Genomic DNA, 9,104 nt, shown 5'->3' with positions numbered 1-9,104 from the left:
TTGTTGGTTTACAAGTAGCGTTGTGATTATAGGAGCTTGATTTATATATGTCCATCGGGTCCCTTTGCTAGCTCACATAATTTCCTGTAACGATACGGCGTATTTCCTACACATTGGTAACTTGTGCTATTTCCGTAAAAGATGTTCAAAGTTAATTCATGGGTGATTTATCGAGTGAATTAATTGATAAATTAATTCTAGATAAATTGGTTGAATTATTGTTTTAAGAGTTGTTTAATATAGGAAGACTATTATATGACTGTTTTGATCATGCAATTTCTCTATTGGGTTGTTTGAATCAAAACTGAGGCTCTATGCAAGTTTCCCGTATTGAAAAACTAGGAAAAACAACTTTCGTCAGTGCAGACAGGTCGACCGGTTGGGTCGACCGGTCCGGTCGACCGGTTAGTGAAGACAGGTTGACCGGTGAGTTATAACGTCTCTGTCACCGGTCGACCGGTTGTAACGTAAAATGCATGATGACATGGCAAAATCGACTCTGGATGCGATTAGAACTTTGGGAAACCTAATTGTTACGAAAATATGACTTCCTAAACACTATAAATAGCCTATTAAGTCACATTACTCATTAGATCACTTGAGAGACTTTTTGGAGGCTATTGATAAAAGATTCCTGAGAGGAAAAATTGTTTAATTCTCAAGAACAATTTTTTCTTTGGTTCTCTTGTGATTGGAAGGAGATCAAGAATACCTAGAGGAGATTAAACGACGTGTGCCCACCCGCACACCGATTGTGGAAACGAGAATAGCAAAGAAGACCAGTTGGTTGATGCTCTTCCGGTTGCTGTTTGGAACGCTTAGATCTGTCAGACGTGCAGTTTCCTGAAATCTCAAAAGGTATGTTTTAGATCTTTAGTATTTATGTTATATAGCATCATGAACATGTTCTTGTTTGGCTTTGACGTTGATTAAATTTTTTAAATTTCGCTGCGCACTCGATGCCATTAATTTTCCAACAAAGAGGCCATAGGCCACTCGAGTGGGCGGGCCCCATGAAGGACACGGTTAAATGGTCCCAACCGTCTACCATTGGGCAGAGACTTATGCAATATCCACTATAAAAAGGAAGAGCCCCCGAGAGAGGAAAGGAGGATTTTTCATTACGCATATGTAACTTGTAAGAACAAAGACAAGAGAAATACAATACAGTGGATGTAGCTCTTGATTAACAGAGTGAACCATGATAAAATTCCTGTGCGTTCTTACTTTCATAAGCACAATCTCGCTTACTTCACAACATATCCAAAACCCTACTACAAATTCTAACATATTCAGTGAAATCATAAGTTCCAAACCGGTAACCCAACGGGCTACCGTGGGGTAATCCGGTAAGGTCTTGTTGACGAGGTTTGGAAATGTATACGTGACACATGCTCCTGCATGGATATACGGAGGAGATAATGTGCTGAGCATTTTGAAACCACTTGACGGACTCTGCCCGAAGATGGTTTCGGACACTCAAACCAGAGTTCATCTCCAGCTATGAGGAGCTGAAGGAAGCTTTCTCCTTTCAGTTCATTAGGGTAAAGAAATATATCCCGCCAAAGCAAAACCTAACAATGGTATACCAAAAACCCAACGAGGCATTAAAAGAATGGCTTGCAAGATATGGGGAAGTTGTTGCCGCTACAACGGCTATGACGGACCGGGAGGCTTTTATGGGGGCCTTGTCCAATACGAAAAAGACTACCCCGTTTAAGCGTGACCTGAACTGGAAGCCCCCGGCCACCTATAAAGAGTTTTAGGCATGGGCGCAGAGGTATATCAATGCTGAAGAGACCGATGCAAACGATCTCGAGCACAGGTCCAATAAAAATAAAGGACTAGAACAGGGGTCGACCTCGGGAAAACAAGATAATCAGAAACGATGAGGCGGGGGAAACGGAGAGAAGCAGACCGCGTCGACGCCAAACCCTTCGGAGACAAAAAAGCCGAGGCAGGATGAAAATCGGAAGCCTCGGCTGTTCCAAAGGTATGACTCCTATCACGAGCTCACTATAGGCGCGAGGAAGTTTTCAACCAGGTCGGACGAGGAAACTTGTTACGCCGATCGGAACCAATGAAGTCAGACCTAAACCGAAGGAATCAGAGCAAGTATTGCCGGTTCCACAGTGACGTCGGCTATAACACCAACGACTGCGCTGACCTAAAGAATGAAATTGAAAGGTTAATCCGTAAGGGGAGGCTGCAAGAGTTTAAGGTTGAAAGAGGACGACATGTTCCCAGAAACGATGGTCGACGCCGGGAGGAGAATCGACGAAGGGAAAATCGCGAGTCGGTCGGCGTCATAAGAACCGTACACGGGAGACTGTATCTGGGGAGAGACTCTAGGAAGTCCCAGAAGAGCTATGCCCACGAGGCAACGGGGGTGTACCAGGAGAGATTTTGGACTCTCTGCACCACCAAGATGACCAAATTCAGTGGCACAGACGTGGAATTCACCGAGGAGAACGCGAACATGGTCCATTTCCCCTACAACGACGCTTTGGTGGTAAAGGCAATTATTGGGAACCACACCGTATGCAGGATCCTGGTGGACAACGGGAGCTCGATGGACATTTTATACTCTGATTGCTTGGAGAAAATGGGGATTCCCAAGGAGCAACTAGAGACAACGTCCCGGCCGTTGTATGGATTCACGAGGGACTCAGCCATCCCCCAAGGGACGATTCGGTTGCCAATAACCGCGAGGGAGAAACCCAAGTAGGCAACCACCATGGCAAATTTTATGGTAATCAAAGGGGGCTCACAGTACAATGTTGTAATCAGAAGGCCGACCCTTCAGGCACTAAAGGCGATAACCTCCATTTACCACCAAAATGTTAAGTTTCCCACAACCAATGGCGCAGGGGAAATAAAAAGCTTGAGGCAGGGGTACTATTGGCCTACGCTTAAAAAGGACGCGTTTCAATATGCTTGGTTGGGATAAGTGCCAACGATATGCCATAATTCCTAGAACGCCCCCAGAGAACCTAACTTCCATTCTTAGCCCATGGCCGTTTGCCAAATGGGGGATCGACCTGTTGTGTGGGAAAATTTACATCGACGCGTCGGACAACGATCAGGCCACACGTGGCCCCATGCCTGCCACGTCATTTAGCCCTCAACGCTCGAGCCTCATTGGTCTTTCCTGTAGGGCAGGAGAGCCGAATGTATAAGGAGATCGAGACCGTCGACCCTATACACACAGTCCAGGTCTGTGAGACCAGTCCGGGCAAAATGACGCGATAAAGTCAACCTTGAGAGAAGCTACCCTCGGCAGAGGTCAGCATAGGCGCAGACAGCAGAGTATAAGCAACTGGATCCACATCCCAAGGAATACCCCTAAGAAGATCAGCCGAATATCCCAAAGTTGCGTCTAGGTTTGGAGAAGGTCAAGTTACACAGGAAATGATTACAAGCCTCTAAAACTGCTTGGAACGGATCACTAGCTATTACAGAGATCTACAGAGCCGTAATGGGGCGGGGGATGGGGCAAATTGGATGAGTGAACAGTCTAAAAGGTAATGGCAGGCTACGGTCTGAACAAAAGAGGCCATAGGCCACTCGAGTGGGCGGGCCCCATGAAGGACACAGTCAAATGGTCCAAACCGCCTATCATTAGGCAGAGACTCATGCAATATCTACTATAAAAGGGAAGAGCCCCCGAGAGAGGAAAGGAGAATTTTTCATTACGCATATGTAACTTGTAAGAACAAAGACAAGAGAAATACAATACAGTGGATGTAGCTCTTGATTAACAGAGTAAACCACTATAAAATTCTTGCGCATTCTTACTTTCATAAGCACAATCTCGCTTACTTCACAACCTATCCAAAACCCTACTACAAATTCCAACATATTCAGTGAAATCATAAGTTCTAAACCGGTAACCTAACGGGCTACCATGGGGTTATCCGGTAAGGTCTTGTTGACGAAATTCCACTGTCAACAGTGGTGATCAGAAGAATGACTCCCCAATTATTAATGGGTCTCTCAAAACTTTCTAAGAGAGTGTGAGATCTTAAAAGAATTGTTGGCGGAACTTGATCTCGAGAGTTTGTAAGTTATATGCATGGTTCTGATATTTAGTACATATTGGTCGCCTTTTGTTGGGCTGGAAAAGAACGTATTACACATAATTGTTGTAATGGTTCTATTATTAAAAGAGAAATTCTTGTGTAAGTCAATATCTATTTATTTTGATTTTATGTAATTTTATACATATTCAATAGATAAAATTTAACCTACTAATATGTTCACGTATCCAAGAAATCCTTAAAAATAATAATGAAAAAAAGTTTAATGGATATTACTTCAAACAAGGGCAAATACAAAAAAAAAGTTTATGAGAAGATAGTAATTCAGAAGGTTGTATGAAAAAAAAATCTTATTTAGAGGCACATTGAGAAAAAATATTTTAATGGATTATTTTTTATATAGCTTAGATTATATCTAAAAATAATTTAGAAGGGATTAATTTAAAAAAAAAAAACTGTTTTCATAAGAATAAGTTAAAAAAAAATTCAATTAGATACATTTAAAAGTATAAGCTTTAAGGGATGGTCTCCCATCCGGCATCTCAAAAATACTTGTCTAGTCAATATAACAAACATAGCCGTTGGATTGCTATTTGGACGGTCAAGAAAAAAGGTTATTTTTTAATGTTTGAGCGGTGAGGGCTTTGTAAAAATAACTTAATAGAAAAGTTTTATTAGTAAAATAACTTTTTAAAAATTTTTATTTATAAAATGACAACTTTTTACAAAGAATATTAAGTGATTGTTCTTCATAAAAAAATGAAGAAGGTCATTTTATTAATTTCACTTTGTTGGATAGTCATTCTAGCATATTGCCCGCAATTAGAATGGGTACCTTATGTGATTTTTATATTAATTAAAATATTTGTTATTCATAAAGATGAAACTAGTGTCGTTTGAAAACCAAATTTTCTGGCCAAGTTTGCCATCTGTGATGGCAGAGAAAGTGGGGCAGGTCCGGGGCGTATTTCGATGGTGGTGGGAAAAGGGGCGGTTCCGTAGGTGGTGAGGAAAGAGTAGGGGACAATCTGCAGACCTCAAAAACTAGAGAAGAATTAGAACAAAAGCCGACCTACACCGGCCTCGCCGATCATCATATCTGGGTTTTCTTCGTTGTTGTCGATGAAGACCTCAATCCGCGCCAATTTGCTCGCTAGGAAAGCCTAACTCCCGTGCTCAATGAATTTGAAACCACTGCTTCGCCACTCAACACCAGCCCTATTGTGTCCCTTGTCGATCTTCGTCGCCATGAGGCTCCGTTGTTCTCCTCCGTCGATCTGGGTTTTCTTCTCCATCGATATGGGTTTTCTTCTCTATTATTCTCTGCTTCTTATTTGGGGGTTCTGAATGTGGAGGAAAATTAAAAAAAAAAAGAAATGAAAAGGAAAAAAAATGTCAGATATTGTTGTCTTAATGAGGTTATATAATCTCAAATGTGTTTACTTCATGAATATTAAACATTTTTTTAGACTGAATAATTTTTCTTAGATTCAATCTAGGCACTGAATTGTGAAGCAAAATACTGAGAGGAAAAAAAAAACGCTCCTTTAGAGAAGTTGAGCCAAGTTCTTGCGATTCATCGTCAAAAAGTTGCTTTCTTTTCATTTATATTTTCTTTTGATGCTCCAAACAAGGCTCAATAAAAAATTATACCTTAAAGTCTTTGATTCCACTTGTGTCTCCCTTCCATTATTTGGTCAAGATTTTTGTTTTTGTTTTTGTTTTTTTTTGTTTTTTGTTTTTTTGTTTTTTTTTTGTTTTTTTTTTTTTTTTGAGCTGGAAATCATTTGTTGAAGTTACTATTAAATATACATTCATTAATGTCAACCAAACTATAAGTCCAATTTCGTTTCATGAAGTATGTTTCTTCGGGTAATGCTATGATAGTAATGTATTTCTTAGACGGATATCAATTTTTTTGGTGTGATTTGCAGTTTCTTCAAGTAATGCTCTGATAATCATGTATTTATTGGATTGATATCACTTTTTTGAGTAATTTGCAGTTTATATTTGTTAGTGCTTAGTTGATGTTTGTGTTCTTGTTTGGCTTGATGATCTTTAATTTTTTATAGATTGAGGAGAAAATGAAGTAATTTCTTGAGAAATTGGATTTGATTCTTTTAAGAGATCAATGACAAAATTCTTTTTTTTTTCCACCATGGAAAAACTCAAAATAAAAAATCAAGCTTAATCTTTTTTTTTTCCTCTGAACTTAATCTTTGATTTGTGTCATGTTTGTGGGTCTTTTTTTTTTTTTTTTTTTATAGAGTTAAATTCATCAGAGCTCTTAAACTTTTTCTTTTTTCTATATTTAGTCTCTATACTGAGAAGTGTATAAACTTAAACCTAAAACTCTTTAATGTCTACATTCCATTAAATTTTGTATGGAAAGAATGGATAAGCATGTAATTTCATCTCAAAGGATGGCACTTTTGTAATTTTGCATTCATACCTCTAATTATAATCATACCAATAATACTCCTATTACGCTCTAATAAAAACAAGACCAACATGCCGTTATTGCACGCCCCAAGATCAAATGGTGCTGCATAGTTTTAGTTTTGCTCTACAAAATCACCTAAATTTCGTGAATATATTAATCAATTTTCATAAATCCAACATATATATTTTTATCGTACTAAATCATAGTAATATATATAACATTTAATCGAGGCATAATTTTACATAACTAATAGTTGTTTAAACCAGTAAGTTTTGAAGAATGTGTACATTTTAAAACTTATAAAAATAAATGGCCAATTTATCAATGTATAAAAATTAATAAACCATTTCATATTTTTAATTGTTAATTTTCTAATCTTACCAATTTCTTACTATTTTTCCCTTTTTTTGCTAAATTCAGGTATATATAGGATTTATCAAGTTAGAATTACTTGAAAAAGAATGGCGGTGTTTGGAGATTTTCCTTTTTGTTTTCTCATTCTAGTTTGCTTGTAATAACGGTGGTGTTACTCTCCGCCTGGGTTTGTTTTCTACGACTAGAGGGTTTTCTATGCCGTCTGTGTCTCCCTGTTATTTTGGGTTTTGTCTCTGTCGACTAGCTTGGTTCATCGATTATTTTGGTCTCTAACGAGCTGTGGAATTGCTTGAATTGTCTGTGCTGAGCGGATCTGTCCCATTTATTCTCGACACTTATTTTCGTCCTTGTTCTATTTGTGTCTTCTATGGTGGATCCAGTCAATGGTCTGGGGTTGAATTCCCTTGTAACTAAGATTGTTTGCTACTTGTGTTTGTATGTCCTTTCTAGTGAATGAAATTTTCCCCTTGTCAAAAAAAGAGCGGTACAAATTCTAGTGGTAAATCATAGATATACTTGGTAAATCTTTTTCAAGAACCATGCAAACTCTAATGGTAAATCCTAGATATACACGGTAAATCAAGGTAAATCTAAAATTTATCAAAATATTTTTTTCTAGTGTTTTAAAAATATATTCGTTTTTAGTTTTGGTTGAATGTGTTTTGAATATTTAGGGCTTAATTAGTTGTTATAGTATGGAATTGATTTAATTTTTAGAACATGTGTTTTATGTTGTTTTTGTATGATTTTAGTGCATACGTTGTATATTTAAAGTAAAAGATCGCGAGTCATTGGCAGGTTGTGGGTTAATTCGGCTTGAGCGTGTTGCAGGTTGATCGTTAGTCGTATATCACAAAGGTTATGGGTTGTTTTAGTGTAACTCGTGTGAAGGTGGGTCATGTTAAGGTTGATATTTCTCAACCCATTTGTGTTACATATCGTATTAAAGTTAGGGTCATTTTATAAATATTACCCTTAACCTGACACGAACACAACCCACCAACACGAATTGCCACCCTTAGCTCTAACGTAAAAATAAGGGTGGGTTCATTTGGGGTAGTTTCCTATTTGACTTTTGATTGAAGATCCTCTAGCAAGACTTTTCATGTAGAGAAGATGCTTAAGGAGCAAGCAAGGATGATAGTTGACTTTCCCCATTGCTATTTTGGGCGTGATCCCATGGAAATTGTGTTGGGAATGTACGCTAAAAAGGAGATCTCCCATACTGATCTCAAATGTTAAGCTGGTAGTCCTGTTTGATAACTCGTATGATAAGCTGTTGGTTTGATCGTTCTAACAGTCCGTCCTGCGAGCTGTTGGCGTCTCGCGGCTTGTTTCGGCTGCCGATTTTGTAACCCATTCTATGAAACGTGTGCTGCCACGTGTATAGTGAGAAATGAAGTACGAGATTTAAGGCTTCTAAATTGTACACTATAAGATTAAACCATAGTGTTTTTACTTAAAATACTTACTCTAGTGTTGAATTCTAATATTATTTTCTTATTCTTTTGCTTCTTTAACTCCTCAACTAGTCACTAAACCTCATAATTATATACCATGCATAGGAAAACAATATTATCATAATTTCCACCCTCTATTTACAAAACGACATTAGCTTTCAATTGTTGAAACGACCACAATTTCAGTAATGTACATGCTAGTACATCATTCATTCACTTATTTCACCTACATTCTACATCTTTAATGAAGAAAGATACATTGGCTTAGTTTAGTAGTGCTGTAGATTTTAGAAAAATTATTTTTAGCTGTATTGAAGGAAGAAGCAGCTGTTATAAAAAACAGCTGAGTGTTTGATAAACTACAATTATAGTAGATATGTTGGTTCCAAAATCAATGTAATAACGTTTAATAAATTATGAGGTTGAATTGCTGTTAATAGTTAAAAATTACGACTATATTATATTATACTATGATATAATATATAATTACAATATAATATATATTTATTATTATATTTAATATAATAAAAAAACTATTATTATATAATATATTATATAATTATGATATAAAATATAATAATATTATTAAAATAATTAATATAGTTATAATATTATAAAAATATTATAATATTATATAAAAAATAATAATATTTCAGTTATAATATAATTAAAACTTAGAACTATATTATATTATACTATTCTATAATATATATAATTATTATATTATAAATAATAAAAATATTATAATTAATACATTATGTAGTCGTGTGTAATACATCATAATAG

This window comes from Morus notabilis, unplaced genomic scaffold (assembly GCF_000414095.1).
Source record: "Morus notabilis unplaced genomic scaffold, ASM41409v2 Scaffold843, whole genome shotgun sequence".
In the NCBI taxonomy this organism is placed as follows: Eukaryota; Viridiplantae; Streptophyta; class Magnoliopsida; order Rosales; family Moraceae; genus Morus; species Morus notabilis.
Note: the sequence above shows the minus strand (reverse complement) of the source record.